This window comes from Elaeis guineensis, chromosome 6, assembly GCF_000442705.2.
Source record: "Elaeis guineensis isolate ETL-2024a chromosome 6, EG11, whole genome shotgun sequence".
In the NCBI taxonomy this organism is placed as follows: Eukaryota; Viridiplantae; Streptophyta; class Magnoliopsida; order Arecales; family Arecaceae; genus Elaeis; species Elaeis guineensis.
The window spans coordinates 132583208-132602220 of record NC_025998.2 but is presented as its reverse complement, the minus strand read 5'-3'; the positions used below and the strand labels follow the sequence as shown (position 1 = coordinate 132602220).

The 19013-nt window shown below is 40.2% G+C and overlaps 1 pseudogene; it reads left to right on the top strand.

Annotated features, from left to right (window-relative positions):
• The first annotated feature begins 419 nt into the window (after positions 1-419).
• Positions 420-17637, top strand: LOC105046478 (vacuolar protein sorting-associated protein 35B-like; annotated as a pseudogene).
• The last annotated feature ends 1376 nt before the right edge of the window (positions 17638-19013 follow it).

Genomic DNA, 19013 nt, shown 5'->3' with positions numbered 1-19013 from the left:
AATAATAGGAATCTCACATACATTTTCTGATGAATGCACTGTGTTATCTAACCTAAACATCCCTCCGAGGAGAGGAAAGGAATGTTTATAAGAAGAGGTAGTTTATTAATTCCTTTTCTGAATTAGATCATGGAGGTTGTATATCCATGATCCAAGCCATTTATGTCATATATAAAAAATCGTATAATTTGATAACTCCTAAATTATACATCACTGATAAAAAAAGATTATATAATTTTTGAAAAATAAATAATTTATAAATAATATATCATATCCAACCAATGCGATCATTGGTATAGAGGCACCATCAGTGACTAGGGCTGATCATGGGTCCGTAATTCTATTCATTTTAACTAGGCTGCAAATCGGATCCATGTAGTACAATTTGATATTTTCCGAGCCCAAATCCGGCCCATGATCGGATCTCTCACGCATCGGTGATCCTCCATGCACACCCGCGGGCTGGAGACAAGGTAGAGGAGAGGCGTTCTCGGACATCTGCACCCGATCGTCATTCATGGAAAATGGCCTGCCTGGTCGAAATACCGGACGGTCGGTCAGCGCTGCTCGTCGTCCCAGACCTGCCTCCATCTCCCATCGCCCGTCGGACGAGCCCCCCGTCACCCATCTATCATTGCCGTTGCCTTCCAAGCAAAATCGAGTCCGACCGATCGGATTGTCAGAATAGCGATCTGAGCTAGCGGCCACCAGCCCAGCGCGCTGGGCGATCGCGGTCGGAGAGATGGTGCCGACCGCGGGCAAGGAGGACGAGGAGAATTGGGTGGCGGAGGGCATCGCCGGCCTCCAGCACAACGCCTTCTAAATGCACCGCGCTCTGGTCGGCTCAAAACCCTGACCCCCTAACCCTAATTTCAACAATTCTCTGTTCCCTTTTTTTCTTTTTATTTTAGTGCTGATCTTCTTCTTCTTCTTCTTCTTAGGACGCCAATTACCTAAAGGATGCTCTCAAGCACTCCGCCCAGATGCTCTCGGAGCTGCGGACTTCGCGGCTGTCCCCGCACAAATACTATCAGATCTGTATGTGATCCACTCGTTTCCCTTTTCGTGATGATAATGATCCCCAGCTGTTTATACATACATATATATGTATATGTGTGTGTGTGTGCACTTCATCTTTCTGAAATGTGATGGGATTGGGAAGACATGCGGGCGTTTGACGAGTTGCGGAAGCTGGAGATGTTCTTCAGGGAGGAGACCAAGCGCGGCAGCTGCTCCGTGATCGATCTGTGCGAGCTTGTTCCGCACGCAGGGAACATCTTGCCCAGGCTGTAAGACCAATGACTTTGCCCTATCTCCTTTTTCTAAGTTCTGAACTGATGATCCACTTAGATGCCAGTTTGATGGAATTGCTTCTCTGCTGTACTCTTTTTCATTTGTGGGCATTTGACATGGTGCCCATTGATTTTTGAATTCTTTTTTTAAATTTTATATCCGAATTTGTTTGACGTTCCCATTGTCTAGACGTGTTGCATAGTTGGTTGTTGTGGATGTAATAAACCTTTCGTAGAATTGTCTTATTCATGTATATGAAGTTAAGATTATTGATTTATCAGGTACCTCCCCTGCACGATGGGATCTGTAAGCATCAAATCAAAGGAGGCGCCTGCCAAGGATGTTCTTAAAGACCTTGTAGAAATGTGCCGCGGCATTCAGCTTCCTGTTCGTGGGCTCTTCTTAAGAAGTTACCTTTCTCAGATCAGCAGGGACAAATTACCTGATATTGGTTCTGAGTATGGAAGGTAAGAACAACTTCTGATGAATAAAATGAATTTGCTTTTCGAGGAAAAAAAAATACATAGTTATGTTCTTGTCTAATTTCGGAGTCTTCCAGTAGTACATGTTTATTCAAGGAACATTTCATGTGATATGAATAAAAGGTCCTTTTTTTTTAATCATATCATCCTAATTGTGCTACTTGGAGTTGTGAAGCCTAGAAATTTCTGTTCTGCCCAAGTTGATTGCAAAGTGAACTTTTTATGTTCAGTAAGTGAAATATATTATAAGCTTACCTGCTATCTGGGTTGTTGATAACATTGAAATAATATTAAAGCAATTCTTTCATTCCTGTAAGTAAAAGCTAAAGTGATCATACTGGTGATATTCTACTGTACTTTTTTTCTTCATCTTTTTCATTTGCATTGCCATCACCTAGGGATGCTGACACTGTTATGGATGCTGTTGAGTTTGTACTCCAGAATTTCATGGAGATGAATAAACTCTGGGGCCGGATGCAGCACCAGGTTTGTTGCGGCGGTAGTTACATACCACATGCTGTTCTGTTCGTGCATATATGTTAAGTATCCAAGTACATGCATGCCATGGACTCAGCATGCTTCTGTATCATAATCATAGTTGTGGTCATGCAGGTATTTTAGTGATTGTGAATATTGATACTGTTAAGTGATCCTGAGTTGAGGCTAGGAATCGGGCTTTCTGGCCTGCAGGGACCTGTTTAGGAAAAAGAGAAGCGGGAAAAAGAAAGGAGCAAACTTCGTGATCTTGTAATATCAAAATCTTGGAACTGATTAACTCCCTTCAAGCAAGATTGTATAAATTCTTCAACTATTCCTTGATGATTTTTCCACTGTGCTTAATTCTAGGTTGGGAAGAACCTTCATGTTCTCAGCCAGATAGAGGGTGCTGATCTTGATATGTACAAAGAAACTATTCTTCCCCGAGTATTGGAACAGGTCAGGGCACTCTAACTGTGTGAAGAATTTTGAGAACAATATCATTGTTTAGCACATTCTACATTGACTTTTGTAATGAAGGCACTGTTTTGACAGGTTGTCAATTGTAAAGATAAGCTAGCCCAATATTACTTAACGGATTGCATAATCCAAGTCTTTCCAGATGAGCACCACTTGCAGACTCCTGAAACATCATTAAGTGCATTTCCCCAGCTTCAGGTAGTAAACAAATTTCCTTCCAAACTTCCTCAACTTCAATCGGTCACACACTCCCACACACACACACACATATATATGTATATATATATATATATATATATATATATATATATATATATATATATATATATATATATATATATATATATTGATATGTATGTTCTTTTCTGTTGAATGATATGACTGAACATTCTTGTCTAATGCTTATCTTATGCTTTTAGTTGGGAAACATCTTGATTCAGTCTAAAGTTTCTCCGAAAATCTGATTGCATTTTAGTGTTAATATTTGAAAATATGTGGGAACAAGATAAGGACCTCTTTTGTGATCTTTACTTTTTTGAGAATTATGGTCCAGAGGAATTTGTGGGATCTGCCATTTAAACAATCCATTAGGCTATGATGGTTCTGGATTGGATTCTAGATGTGTCATTGTAAAATTTTGTGTTTCCCTTTTTGAGACTTATCTAGTGAGCCTAGGATACTCAAACATGACCCTTCATGAGCTACCTATTTTATGGCATGAATTTTGGAGAATGATGGAGGACTGACATTGGAGCATGGTAGTTCACCACAATGATCAGCCATATACCATATGTTTTCTTTGTGATTCTGTAATATTGGAAAATGAGGATTATTTCCCTCTCTCTTTTTCTTTTTTGATTTGGACACATGCTAGGTATTTTTTTTTTTCTTTTTAAGGGCTGGAAGTTAGCTTGACTACTAAGTACTAATTCACATTGAGTTGATATTGAACACAAACTTTTTTCTTTTTTGATTTGGACACATGCTAGGTAAAATTACTTTTTTAAGGGCTGGAAGTTAGCTTGACTACTAATTCACATTGCGTTGATATTGAACACAAACTTTGATGATTACTGCTGAAATCTTGGTTTTTACTGGCTAGCTTTTCTCTGGTAGTTTATGAGCTTGCCTATAAGGTTCTCAGAGACACTGAAACACAATGGAAATTAGGTCTTTACTGTGTGGAACCATCACTTGCTTCAACGATCCTTTGTGGTTTGCATGCTACCAATATGAAGGTCAAGGGGGACCTTTTTGCATTTCTTGAGTGGGCAATGCCCAAACCATTTTGATAAGTTCATGGATGTTTTGAGAGGAAGGATGCTTTATGTACATATGCATTTATGCATATATAGAAATATCATGCTCAGAGAGTATATGATAAAATTCTGCAAAAGTGATTTGGTGGGTTAGAGTTGATTTATTAATATTAGTTTGGCAACTGAAAAAAAAAATTGTTTTGGGAAGGTAATGACTACATTATAAACTAGGTCTCTTGGATTTCTTAGGTCCAAAATTACAAATGCATCAATTGATGATAAGCTTTTCTAGATCAGCAGCTGATCACTATTCCCATTTGATTTCCTTTTGTTGGGTGGTAGGATCTAATGTAAATTGATGCAGCACGAACAAAATGTAAATGCTAAATAGGAACTATTGGAACAAAAATCGATGAATTAAAGTCCAAAAGATAAAAGTCGGTGTAAAATTAAATAGGATACTGAGGGAGATAGATGAAGACATCTCTAAAAGAGTTTCATGGAATGGATACTATTGGATATTCTTAGGAGCAACATGCAATTGCTGGAGTGCTCATGATGTCAATTTTAATTTTTACTAAATATCACGATATTTTTTTTTTCAACTATTGATTAGGCAATAAAAGGCATTTACACATAAGTTGAGCAAACCCAAGCAGTGTTATTAAAGGCACGCCTGCTCATGATGTCAATTTTAATTTTTACTAAGTATCACGATATTTTTTTTTCAACTGTTGATTAGGCAATAAAAGGCATTTACACATAAGTTGAGCAAACCTAAGCAGTGTTATTAAAGGCGTGCCTTAGGTGCAAAAGGCGCTAGGTGCAAGGGCCGTCGCCTCTGTACCCCCTAGGCAAGGCGACAGCCCTCAAGTGCATGCCTCTGCATTGTTCAGAGGTGCAATAAGGCATCCGAGAAGCACAGGATTCTAGCAAGTATTAATTTTTAGTTTCTAACAAATAGAAAAGGTCAGTTATAGTACATAAAAAAGGTCAATTATCGTACATAGAGATTGGAAAGACATCATTGAAAGTCAAATCGACTTTAAAAACCTATATGAGGCTCTTATAATCGCCTAAAAGAATCAAAAGATAGAAGCTGAAGCGTCTCCATCAGACTTTATCTCATCTCATCGCCTAAGAAGTACCTCCATCTCATCTCATCACCTAACACCATCCCAAGTGCAACTTGTAAATGAATCAAAGGAGGAGACAGATGATGAGTATGAGAAAGATATTGGAGAGGAACAAGAAGAAAATGATGAAGTTGGTTTGCTTGATGATGATGATGAGGATTAGCCAATTAGGAATTTAGATAGCACTTATTTGATTGTTTTTGAGTTAGAGCTAGTTTTTACATGTTAGACTTCTTGTTTATAGTTAGATTTTTTTCTATTTTTACTTTTTAATAATAGGATGCTAGTGTTTACTTGCTAGAATTCTTGCCTATAGCTAGTTCTCTATTTTTTTGTTTTTGGTGCGTGACTTCTCTCAGGTGCGCGTCTGCGCCTTGCACCATACATCTAGGCTTTAGAGACCCCTAGCACCTAGGGCCTTTAACAACACTGAACCCAAAATAAGAATGCACGGATTAATGGAGGATAAAAAGAATGGAAAAGATTGAAATTGCACAGATGGAGGTTGGGAAGGGATGAATGGTTGGAAAGAGTAGGAAGGCCCAATAAATCTATTATAAAAGTTATGAAAAAAAGGTTTTGTAAACAATGGGTTGCTTCTCTCAATGATTTGATGGTCTAAGCCATTTCGATAAACAAAGGCAGTGTTCTTGCAGTTGCACAGAACAGGGGTCAAAGCTTGGTTATTATGAATTTATGAGTATAATCATTCCTTTTGCTTTCTTAAAGTTGTTTCTTCTTTTCTTTCTGTTCCACCAAGCCACACAAAGGTCCTTCTTGCTTTTGATAACTACCTAGGGATAACTGAAATATATTATATGACAAGGTCAACTTACTGCCATATCACTTTGCTTGAGTGAAGTGCTCAACCATGGTCATCCATATCCTAATAGGTTGCCTTCTTGGATCTCTTGACTTCTACCTGCATTCACATACTTTGACATCTACTAGCTACAAACTGCCAATCTTTCCTGTCCAAATGCAGTTCCCTATATATGATACCTCCTTATCCTTGAAACAATGGCATAGTTTGAGACCTCTATCCTATACTCAAGCATCCCTAGTCATGTGTTCATTCATCTTCCACATTTACCTTAAGACTCTATGGCAAAGGAGAGTTAAATAGGGTGAATGATTAAACATGCGAGGGAGGGGGCATTATTGAGAAGTGGCACCTAATCACCTCTACCTGGTGTTGCTTTTGCCTAAGCATTCTATTATCTACAAATGGGCCAATTTATTGGCCTTCTGATTTCCTTTTAAGTGGAGCATTCACTCATTGAGTGAAGCATATGGACGTCTTTTTTGCCCTTCTGATTTTATTATTTGGGTAGAATACTACAGTTTTCATAGTGATTTACTCTTCATTTTTCTTGTAAATTGTCTGCATAGAAACTCGTCAACATGATATGTATTGAAGCTTCTTAGGTTTTATTTTTCATTGTTTATGCATCCAACAGTTGACATCAAAACAGTATTATCTCAACTCATTAAGAGACTGTCAAATTATGCTGCCTCAAATACAGAAGTGAGTTTTCAACATGCTTGCACCCTGATACAAGATTTGCAATATCCTTTCTCATATATGAAGGCTGCAAGTATTACCAGAATTCTTGCAAGTGGAAGCTTGTGCCAAATTGAGCAATGCAGTTGGAGAGGTTTTTTTTTTTTTTTTTTTTTTTTAATATATATATGCATTTTATGCTGGTCAGTATAAGACATCTTGCTTCCTGTGGCAGTGTATATACATTGTATAACTTGTGATGAATTTGTGCTCTGTATGCATCTTAATTCAAGCGCTATTGTACATGCAAGGCATCCCAGCATGTAAAGTTTCTATTATGTTGTTCTTCTGCCAGTTTGAGTTTGCCCAGCTCTGCTGCTGCACTCCCTTACTTCCTTGTCATCTGCTCTGCCTTCAGTTAGTCCCTTGAGACAGGTTTCTTGATTTGCTTGATGCCTTCTATTGGTGTTTGGTTATTTACCCTGAATCTTTTTCGAGGAGTATTATGACCTTGTGACCTATTTGGTGTTTATAAATATGTTTCTATGTTATTTCTAATCTTATGTGCAGTAATTTTAAGATGCTGATCAAGTATTATTGTTGCTATTTTAGTATTTTATTCATCTTTACCAAGTTTGATATCTTAAAATTTATGAAGGTTAAAAAAGTTAACTTATATAATCACCATATGGCTCTCAGTAAATGGAAGGTTGGGGAGGCATGTTTTCATAAAAATATGCATTTTTAGATGGTTTCTGTCTTCCTAATGTCATGTCAATGCTTCTGATAAGGATTTTCTATGCACTGATCTTGTTTCCATCTCATAAGTAAGTATTCTTCTATGCATATTCTGTACCGACCAGTACATCTCGTACCGTACTGTATTGGTGGAAAATCGGTTTGGTTCAGACCGGTTTTTCAAAAAATGGTCTAAACCAGATTGAACTGCACGATATGAGCCGGTACGGTGCGGTATGGCTTGTTTTTTTTTTTTTTTTTTTGTGGCCGTTGGATGGGATTTTTTTGAATTTTTTATTGTCGGGGTATGATACCGACCGGCAACCGGTACGGGGTCTGGTACCGGTATTTAAAACCCTGCTTCCATGTCTATCTGCCATTTTTTTTCTCATATAAGTATGCATTCCTACATGATAATTATCCTTCTTAGATTCCCCAACAATATTCATAGCTAATTATTTCACAGGTATTTTATTTTGCCTTGCCAAATTATCAGGTTTTATCCATACTTTTTTAAAATTCTGATATTTTAAAATTGGTTTTTTTTTTTGTGCTATTTGGCAGGTGCTTGAAGCACAGGTTGACATGCCTATAGTTGGAGCAATAACTCTATATGTGTCCCTTCTGACATTTACTCTTCGTGTACATCCTGATCGGCTTGATTATGTGGGTCAAGTACTAGTATGTCCTCTCCATTTTATGCTATATGTTTGAGTTATGTTGTACAGGTCTGGCAATGTAACAAGGATCTCATATTGTAAGGGGATGATTTTAAGTTGATGAAATGTTTGAGTCATTACTTACCTGAAATATATAATCGTAAGCTTAGTTTACAAAAGTTCCCTTTTGTATTTGTGAAATTATATTAAAATAAAGATCTATGGAACATTTCACAGGTCATGCCTATATCAGACAAAAAGTTGATTATGTGATATTCTGAGTGGCTTAGTTGGATTTTCTTCTTTGATACATACATTTCATACATTTGTTTTATGTATGTAGAGATGCAAACTGATACATGCCATGCTAATTTCCAACAGGGCGCATGTGTTAAGAAACTTTCAGGCAAAGGAAAGCTCGAGGATAGCAAAGCAACAAAGCAAATTGTCTCACTTCTAAGTGCTCCACTGGAGAAGTATAATGATATTGTTACTGCACTAAAGCTTTCTAATTATCCCCATGTCATGGATCACTTGGATAATGGGACAAACAAAGTCATGGCTGTGGTGATTATTCAAAGCATCATAAAAAACAATACCTGCATATCTACTACCGATAAAGTAGGCCTTTATTCTCATGCTCGGGCTGCTCGTATTGGTGAACTTTTAGTTGATCATAATATTGGCTTTTTTTAAAGGTGGAGGCTCTATTTGAATAAAAAATGGGCTTATAAAGGATATGGATGGAACCCTAGTTGATGAGGTAAGCATTCAATACCACATTGATTAGATGGTCTACTTCACTTTATTATATATATATATATATATATATATATATATATATATATATATATATATATATATCTTGCACTGTCAATTAGCTTATGGATATGCTCTTTTTCAAACTCCTCTCCGCTTGATACCTTCCTCTTTCATCCCTCCTCTACAAGGATCTAGTTGCTTGTCTCATATTACCTTGTTAAATAGCATGTTGTATAATATCTTATCTCTTTTTTGTTCTTACAGCTTGATGAAGAGGATTTCAAAGAGCAGATCTCTGTTGCTCGACTTATTCACATGCTGTACAATGATGATCCTGAGGAGATGTTGAACGTAGCTGATGTTAATAGGCTTATGCGCATATCTGCATTCTCACTTGCATGTCTGCTTATTGAAAGTGCTTCAAGTGATAATGAAAACTTCCAATGAAGTTCCACCTGTAAATTTATATTTGTTTACATTTTATGAGCCTTGTTTGTTTCTCTCTCTTTTTGTAGATTGAGATAGGAGAAACAAAGTTCAGGACTAAATAAAAGATGCTTTGTTTGTAATCAATGAAATCTCTTCCTGGGCCATGTCTGTTGAAATGAAAACTCAGAGAATCTCTAGCTAAAGATGACTGGGTCTACAGATTGCGTAACTTTCCTTAAATCTAGATGAGATCCTGGTAGCGCAGTTGGTGCAACAAGACCTAGACTTAAAAACCAAATTATTTATAAAATCATGATATAGACAGGTCAAAGCAAACTGCAAAATCTGGTAGGGGTTATTTAGATTGTTACAGAAAGTAAATGGTTTTTGCTGTTTCTATATGTTTTATTATATAATAGTCTAGCCTTAATCGTCTAATTGACTTGGAGCTTTGATATCCATTTCTTTTTGTTGAAAAATTATGGCAGGCATGAAGATAATTGACCATCAAAAGATGTAGATCCTAGTGGCTACCATATTCTGGTGAACACATAAAATTAATTCCCTTAAGATTAGCAATAAAGCAGCCCCAGGATGCTTTATTTTTGATGTGATTTTTTTTTTTTTTTAGTCTTGATACATGTCATAAATGGTTGAGCTAGAATCTTGTCAGTATTATTGTGAACTAAATCCTATTAGTCCAAAATCAACGACACCTCTTATGAATTGGTTTCCACACCATCCATTATGATCTACTATGATAATATCTGAAAAGATAATTATATTTGGGTACCAAACAAATGAAAAATTATATTTAAGCCAAATCGATGGAAATTGATCATATTTAAACATCTTATCGAACACAAAAACAAAATTTGATTGATTTGGATGCTTCTGAGTTATAAGTCAAATTAAAGCATTTTATTGTTCTTTTAATGATATGCATTTTATGACTCTTTGATGCATTGCTAAAAGCAGTTGAAAAAAAGCTTATTCTTTCCCTTTTTTTTTTTGTTTACCTTTTCTATTTTGCTTTTTGATTTTTATGCATGATAATGTGAAATGAGTTGCATATTACTATGTTAAAATTTCAAATGGAATGAAATAAGTTTGTTTTCTTGTTAACTGCCACTAATATATGTGTTTCTATGTAACTAATACAGTTAGTACTGTTGGGTGGATGTCTGGTCAGGATACCACCTCCCAAGATCTTTTCAGTACCACGCGATGCAGCAGGAAGAAAGAAGAAACAAAACAAAAGAAAAACAATCAAAATACGTGGATCAGCCACAAAAAGGCTCGCCTCCACGGGACATGCAAACTTCACTATGAAAAAAAAAATTTACAAGAGGAGACCTCACCCTCAACTTTTGTACATCCAATTCTCTCTTTAGAAGTTCCCCTCACAAAAGCTCTCTCTCTCTTGGAAGACCCCCCTGAACCCTTGAAGTACCTGGCGACCGCTGTCCAGGAGCCTCCAGCTCCTTCTCTCTCAGCTCTTCCACCTCTCTCTTCTCTTGGGTTCCGTACGGACTTCGTACGGCGCAAATCCGAACCACATCCTTTACTGTTTTACGCACAGGCTTTTAAAGGGTTAAAACTAGGTTTAAACTTGATTAGAGAGGGATTAGGAGTCCTAAATAAAGCCAAAAAATCTCCTGGACCGTCGGATCAAGACCGCAATCTCTCTGGGCCGTCCGATCGCGCTCCGGTCTACGGAATAGTGCCGTGGACTGCGAAAAATGCGTGGGAAACACCCACGCAGTCCACAGGCCCAGCCGTGGACCGCCTGGTCCACGGTGGACCGGGGCAACAGGGCCAGCCCGCTCCCGCGCGCGAGCTCGCGCCCGGCTGGGCCGCACACCCAGCTGGGCCGTGCGCCCGCCTGAGCCACGCATCCCGCGTGGGCCTGGGTCGCGCGTCCCGCGCACCGCCGCCTGCGGCCGCGCTGCTGCCGCCCGCCGCCGGTCACCGACGATCCTCCACCGCCTCGAATCTCGTGCCGACTTCAAAAGCTCATATCTCCTCCATCCGAGCTTTCGTTTCAGGTGATCTTGGTCTCGTTGGACTCCATTTTTTGCCGCGAACCTCACTGTGGGTTTAATGTGGGTTGAATCTCGAAGCATCAAATCCTAACAATCTCCATCTCGACTTGATATTTGGCCTCCTCCAAACTCTGAGAGCTTCTGGATCTCTTCGCCCCCATGCCCTGGGGCAATCGCCTGCTGATCATGGATGGACAAACATGGGAGTCGAGCCAGGCTGCTCGATCCCATCTCCGTCGTATGCTGTGCTCCTCCTGACTGAGACCTACTCGGGGCATTATCCTGCGGCAATAAGAATCTCACCTTGCGACGTCGCCTCTCGTCCTCCCGAGTCTCCTGTCTCGTACCCGATCCGCCTCCTAGAGCTCCACCTCGCTCTGGGCTCCACCTGACTCCCGAAGCTCCACCTCGCACTGGGCTCCCTGCCAGGTAATAATGTCCTCTGCTCCCCTTCTTCCCCTCCAGCACAATCCTATCGCCGCGTAGCACCCTCAGGATTCCTCCACCAGCTACCGTCCTGTAGCCTCTCGAATCCAGTCTGCTAAGTGAGATAAGATTCCGCCTGAATCGGATATGTATCGAACCTCTCCCAATCTCCTCACTGTACCGTCATGTGTCCTCCAGCTGACCGTCCCAATGCCTCTGATCGCACAGCTCGATCCATCCGGCAGATATACAGTGCCCTCACTGTTCTCCAGGGAGTCAAACTGCTCTTCTCTGCAACACACATGATAGGGGCATGCAGAATCTATTATCCACTGCTGGGAAGAAGTAGATACCTCGTCAGATATCTCTAGGACATCTCCATCTAAATCACTGCCGGCCGTCGCTACAGCAACCACTATTCGATTTTTCAGTTGAGGGCAATCTCTGGCTAGATGCCCTAATTCCTCACACCGGTAACACCTGGTTTTGCTCAAGTCCCTCTTGGACTTAGACCGCCCTCGTTGCGATCTCCTGTCGCTCCGTCTACCGCCTCCTGCTCCTCCAGAAGCCACCAAAGCTGAGCTACCGCCACCTGAGCTCGAAGCTGGGTTCTCCCTCCTGAGAACCTCGTTCTGGAGTATCGCCGCGGTGACCTCGTCCATCTTGATAGTGCTCTTCCCCACTAGAAGAGCAGTCACCAAGGACTCGTACGAAGGAGGAAGCGACGCTAGCAAAACCAGCACCCTGATCTTCTCCTCAATGTTCTCGCCAACGCTGAGGAGGTCGGTGAGGATCTTCTGAAAGTGGCTCAAATGCTCCTGCACGCTCTGTCCCTCAGTCATCCGCAGTTGGTAAAACTGCCTCCAGAGGAAAAGAGTGTTGGTGAGAGACTTCATCATATACAACTCCTCGAGCTTCGACCACAGCACCGTCGGAAAAGTCTCGCTCAGCACATGGATCACCACCTCATCCGCAAGGTACATGCGGATGGTACTCACTGTCTGCATCTGTAGCCGTTTCCAATCCCGCACCTCCATGGTGGTCGGCTTCTCATCGCACAAAAGAGCATCGATCAACCCCTGTTGGATGAGCACGTCCTTCACCCTTGCCTGCCACAAGGAGAAATTGCTCTTACCATCGAACTTGTTGATCTCCATCTTGATTGTTCCTGTCTTCTCCATCTTCAGTCTTGCTCACCACCACTGCAATCTGCTCCTTGTACCGCCTTGCTCTGATATCACTTGTTGGGTGGATGTCTGGTCAGGACACCACCTCCCAAGATCTTTTCAGTACCATGCGATGCAGCAGGAAGAAAGAAGAAACAAAACAAAAGAAAAACAATCAAAATACGTAGATCAGCCACAAAAGGGCTCGCCTCCACGGGGCATGCAAACTTCACTATGAAAAAGAAATTTTACAAGAGGAGACCTCACTCTCAACCCTTGTACACCCAATTCTTTCTCTCTAGAAGTTTCCCTCACAAAAGCTCTCTCTCTCTTGGAAGACCCTCCTGAACTCCTGAAGTGCCTGGCGACCGCTGTCCAAGAGCCTCCTGCTCCTTCTCTCTCAATGCTTCCGCCTCTCTCTTCTCTTGGGTTCCGTACGGGCTTCGTACGGCGTAAATTCGAACCACACCTTTTACTGTTCTACGCACAGGCTTTTAGAGGGTTAAAACTAGGTTTAAACTTGATTAGAGAGGGATTAGGAGTCCTAAATAAAGCCAAAAAATCCCTTGGACCGTCGGATCAAGACCGCAATCTCTCTGGACCGTCCGATCGTGCTTCGGTCCATGGAATAGTGCCGTGGACCGTGAGAAATGCGTGGGAAATGCCCACGCGGTCCACAGGCCCATCCATAGACCGCCCGGTCCACGGTGGACCGGGGCAACAGGGCCAGCATGCCGCTGGCCTGGGCCGGCCCGCTCCCGCGTGCGGGCCCGAGCGTGCCTAGGCCGCACGCGCGCCTGGGCTGCGTGCCCGCCTGGACCGCGCATCCTGCGCGGGCCTGGGTCGCGCGTCGCGCTCGCCGCCGCCTGCGGCCGTGCCGCTGCCGCCGGCCACCGGTCGCCGGCGGTCCTCCACCACCTCGAATCTCGTGCCGACTTTAAAAGCTCGTATCTCCTCCATCTGAGCTCCGTTTCAGGTGATCTTGATCTCGTTGGACTCCGTTTTTCGCCGCGAACCTCGCTGTGGGCTGAATCTCGAGGCGTCAAATCCTAACAAGTATAATGTTGATTATGACTATCATGTATTGATTTTTTAGATTATATGTACTGTGAAGAAGCATATTCTTCTTGGAGGTTCCAAGCGCCTGCCTTTTACCGTACCTGCCCTTGTCGTTTGCTGCTCTAAAGGTTTGTCAATTTCAAATTTTTAAACTTGCATGTAACCCTGTACTGAAATAAACAAGTCTGCATATGCATGCATCATGTATATGATTATGAATAAGTAGTACCATGCTATTTATGCATGCATGTATATAATGAACATGCATGCTTCAAAGTTGTTGATCGGAATTTTGGACATGTAATATAACTGGTTGTACGTCATCTAATATTTGGATGGTATGTAATCTAAGATGATATTTGATTTATCATGTGTTCATGTCAAACTCCATAAGGCAGCGTGAGCTAATGATTCAGTAACACATACTCTTGTTGAAAGTCCTACTATTACCATCATTATCTTTTTATTATTATTAATGAGCATGTTAGGCATATAAAAGATAATCTAGTCACAGTTTATAATTAATTATTATGCAAAACTGACCGGAATTTTGTAACTGAAGAGATCATTCCAACAAAAAGGAAAGAAAGAAAAGTGAAAGTTGAATTAGCTTATAGATTTGTACAAGAACAAGCCTGTTGATCGGTTAATTAAAGCTCCAGGTCACAAGGTCAATTGGCAGGTCTTCAGAAGTACTCCATGGATGCGATATTTTATTGTATGATTTTCAAATTTCGGGGGCTTTGCTGATGGCCTTAGGAACAATGAGGCTCAGGCAAATAGTCACAACTTCAGATCAGACAGCTTTGCTTCTTTAGAAATTTGCAGCCGCTTCAGATTATTTAGAACTCCAGATTTGGCAGATCATTATGACCATTTTGTTTCATATGGTGCAACCAATGTCAGCTATAAAGTTTTCTCCATAGTAAGATCAATTTGTGATTTTGCATAACCAGGTTTGAGAGTTAAATGGATTTAATCTGTATTCTGAACATTTGATCTATTTGTTAATAACAAATTCTGTCGAGAGTAAATCAGGTCACTGTTATGTGTGTTAGTGAATTCAGTGGTTACCTCAGTAGTGCAACTTAAAAATTGAGATGTATTCACAAGTTCAGTGCGGCTTTTACCTGTATTTTTCATTACTGCTTTTATCTTCTTGTGTGCAGTTGGTAAGACGTTTACCAGGTCAGGATGGTGATGAGATTGGAGAAGAGGTCCCTACAACACCAAAGAAAATATTTCAAATTTTACATCAGGTTCTTATGAATAAATTCTATTCCATTTTTGACCTTTAGATTGAATGTCCATTAATGATTGCACTAGCTTGCTTGAAGAGAATGTAATTTGTTTGTTGAGCTCAGTGTGGGTGTCTGACTTCTCTAGATGAGTAATTCAGATCAAACATTATACTTGAATTTCAAACTGATGTACATGTTTTTGTAAAATAGCTATGATATTATATGAGGTTGGTATCTTTGAGATATTATAGAACAAATTTAAACTCTCAAGATATTGCTTGTTTCCATTCCATGGCTGTATTTTGGTGACATATATTATCACAACAACCTTAATCTGTGGTTCCCTGATATGCTTTTCTTATTAAGGAAGTTGCTACTCTGAAAGTTAATGGTTGTGTTGTCAGCCATGATTTTTATTTGCTTATTCATCTGCTTGTCTTTTTATTGACTTATGGTTGCTGTAATCTGTTTAGACTATTGAGGCCTTGACATCAGTTCCTTCTCCAGAACTTGCATTAAAGTTGTGCTTCTAATGTGCAGAGATTTGTCCATTGTATTTTTGGCTTGCTGTTTTGATTACTCTTCAATCAATGGCTTATGTAACTGTTTTTCTGTTTCAGGCTGCCAATGATTGTGATTTTGAACCTGTGGCATATGAGTTTTTCACTCAGGCGTTTATATTGTATGAAGAGGAAGTTACTGTGAGTAACTGGAGCTAAAATATTCTCTTCTGACAAAATTGATTTGTCAGATTTAGTGAATTAACGCCACATATGGATGGAAGAATCAGAAAAATGGATCGGGTATCTAGTCATCTTCTAATGTTATATAAATTTTTTTTTCTTCATCCTTTTATCTTCACAATATGTGATGTTAACAGTGGACTCCCTTCAAGCAGGATTCAAAGGCCCAAGTGACTGCATTCACTTCATCATAGGAACTCTTCAGCGGATGAATATATTTCGGGTGGAGAACACTGCCACAGGGGTAGGTATTTGCCTACATACTTCATGTGCATTTAATTTCCAATGATTTTTAGAATACCACACCAAGGAACCTTCACCTACCTGGTTCATATTTCAGAAAAATAATTTTTAGAATACCACATGGCACCCTAATGAATGTTTTTCTTTTCTTGCAGTATTCCGCAAAACTTTTAAAGAAGCCTGATCAGTGCAGAGCAGTTTATGCAATGCTCACATCTCTTCTGGGTTGATGATCACGATGGAATCAAGGATGGAGAGAGGTGCAAAATTCTGCACTTGATATGAATACTTGCATCTTTGTCGCATGCATTTTTTCATGCTTCAACTTTGCAAGTTTACTTGTACTGGGCTGTTGTTCATGGATCCATGCCAAAGACCAGTTCCAGTTGCCATAACCTTGTTGCTGACTGCATTTGCATCATCATAATCGTACTGTCCATTTCCTTATATCCCTGTTCCTGCATCAATTACTTTTCCTTGTCCTTATGGGGCAATTGTTGGTTTCTACACTAGTACAGTGTTTCTTGATCAACTGGATACAGTGACTTTTGGTGAACCTAACGTCAACGCATGAACATGGGTACAGTGTGTGTGTGTGGGACATGGTCTAATTGGACATGTAAACCCACTGCTTATCAGATAAAACAATTCTAATGTCTTATCAGCTATCTGGATAGTGGTTTGTCATACAAACATTATGTTTACCGGTCACATTTTTTAGAACAAAAAAATTGAAAGGTGATTAAAAAAATATATCATTTTAATGATATGAGCTACATTTGTCTCTTCATCTCTAACCATGTGTTGTTCTAGGGTCATCCTTTGCTTAAAGCGTGCCTTGGGTATTGCAAACGCTTCTCAACAGATGGCTAATGTAACCAGGGGTAGCAGTGGATCTGTCATGTTGTTTATTGAAACACTGAACAAGTAAACTCACAGAATCAAATATTACACATCCTTGAAAATTGCATGGGCTATAATTTACGGTGTTCTGTTTTGTTCTCAGGTATCTATACTTCTTTGATAAAGGAAACCTGCAGATTACAAGTTCTATAATTCAAGGTCTTATTGAATTGATCAATACTGAGACGCAAAGTGCCAATACAACATCAGATCCTTCTGCCGATGCTTTCTTAGCAAGCACATGGAGATACATTCAGTTTCAGAAGCATAAAGATGGCACAATGGGTGAAAAATATGCCCATTGAAGTTATTTAGTGAGGATCTGATGATGGGCTTGGAGGCTTCTCATTGCGAATTCTGTGAAAGAGTCAGGATTGAAATTCACTTTGCCCTGCATCTCCTGATGTTGAATAAAAACTTTGTACATGAGTGGTCGATTAAAATGTTTCAGTCTTGCATTTTTTTTTTCCTTCATTGGTTGATGGTGGTGCCCATCACGATTCCAACTTTTGTTTGCCTGATCATGACTAAAGCTGGCTAAATTGTTTTCCTGCAGCAATATACCCTACACGTCAACCACTTTCTTTCTGAAGTAGCTTTTCTGTCCAAGTTGTATCTAAAAATGTCTCTTCGGCCACCTTTTAAAAGTCGTGCAAGCAACGTCTAATTATTACTTGGATCGGGTCTAATTAGGGCTGGAATTGGATCCGAACCGGATCAAGTTCGAGCCCAGCTTTGGGTTGGATCCAAAATAGTTCAAACCGTGCTTGGGTCTAATTGTAGAGCCCATTTATCTTATTCGAGTATACCTTTTATCCGGTCTGGATCGGAGCTCAAAATTCAATCTGAATTAGACCCAGCAATTTTTTAATCCCACGGTACATAACACGCCATGCTATGTCTTGTGTTTCATCAATTCTCGATTGCGTGCTATCCACCGTGCATATGCTCCATGATTTGCTTTGGTTCACTTGCACCACGTCAAATCCTATGATGAATAACATGCCACACCCCCTTTGTATTTCACCAATTCTTAATTACACGCTATCCATTGTGCATATGCTCTTGGATTTGTCCTAAAGCTTCTCTCTTGACTGTCCCCAAATCCTAGTCGTCTCTAGACCTCCCTGAAGGTTCTTACCTCTCAATCATCTTGGTGTAGAAGGACAACCATCAACACTGTACTAGCATTTGTCGTTGTCTGGTTTGTGAAATAGAGTTGCCGCCTCGATCTCTCCAACAAGCTCTTTGACGATGTTGGCGAGGCTTGCGATCGGTCGCTAAACCATAGCCACTGCTGCCTGATTCTCGTCGCCTAGCTCTTCGCCACTCATGCTCGATTGGCTTTAGAGGTCAGACCACCTCGAGCAGTGATGGTAGAGGCGGCGAACGGGGCGTTGATGCCAGACATGCTTTGCTTTTGTGCCATCTATCTCCATCAGATCAGTTTCCTTTGCTGCTCGGCGGCGTTCAACGTGAGCGGCATCGAATGTGAGCGGTGCCGCTAGGAACGCCATACTGACGACAGCGGTACAAGAGCTAAAGAGCAACGCAATTGAGTTAGGGCTTAGGATTTTTTTAAATTTTTGAAGGACTCGTTTGGTTGACGGGAAATGGAGGGGACAAGAGACACTTTTCGGGAAGTGAAGAAAGAGTCTCTTGTTTGGTTGAAGTTTTAAGAGGAGAGAGAGTGAAAAAAATACTTCCTATGAGAAGTCACTTCTCACATTTTATGAAAAGTAAAAATCAGGGGAGAGATGAATTTTGGCACTTTCCATGACATGGGAAGTGGTAGTACTTTTTTTCTTTTCTAAAATATCCTTTTAAGATCAATAACTAAAATTTAGTAAAATATCAATAGATAGTTAGGATGAAATACTAAATAGTAATATAATATTACATTAATATTATCCTAATATTTATATAAATATAATATTAATATTTATTATAATTTAATATTATTTTAAT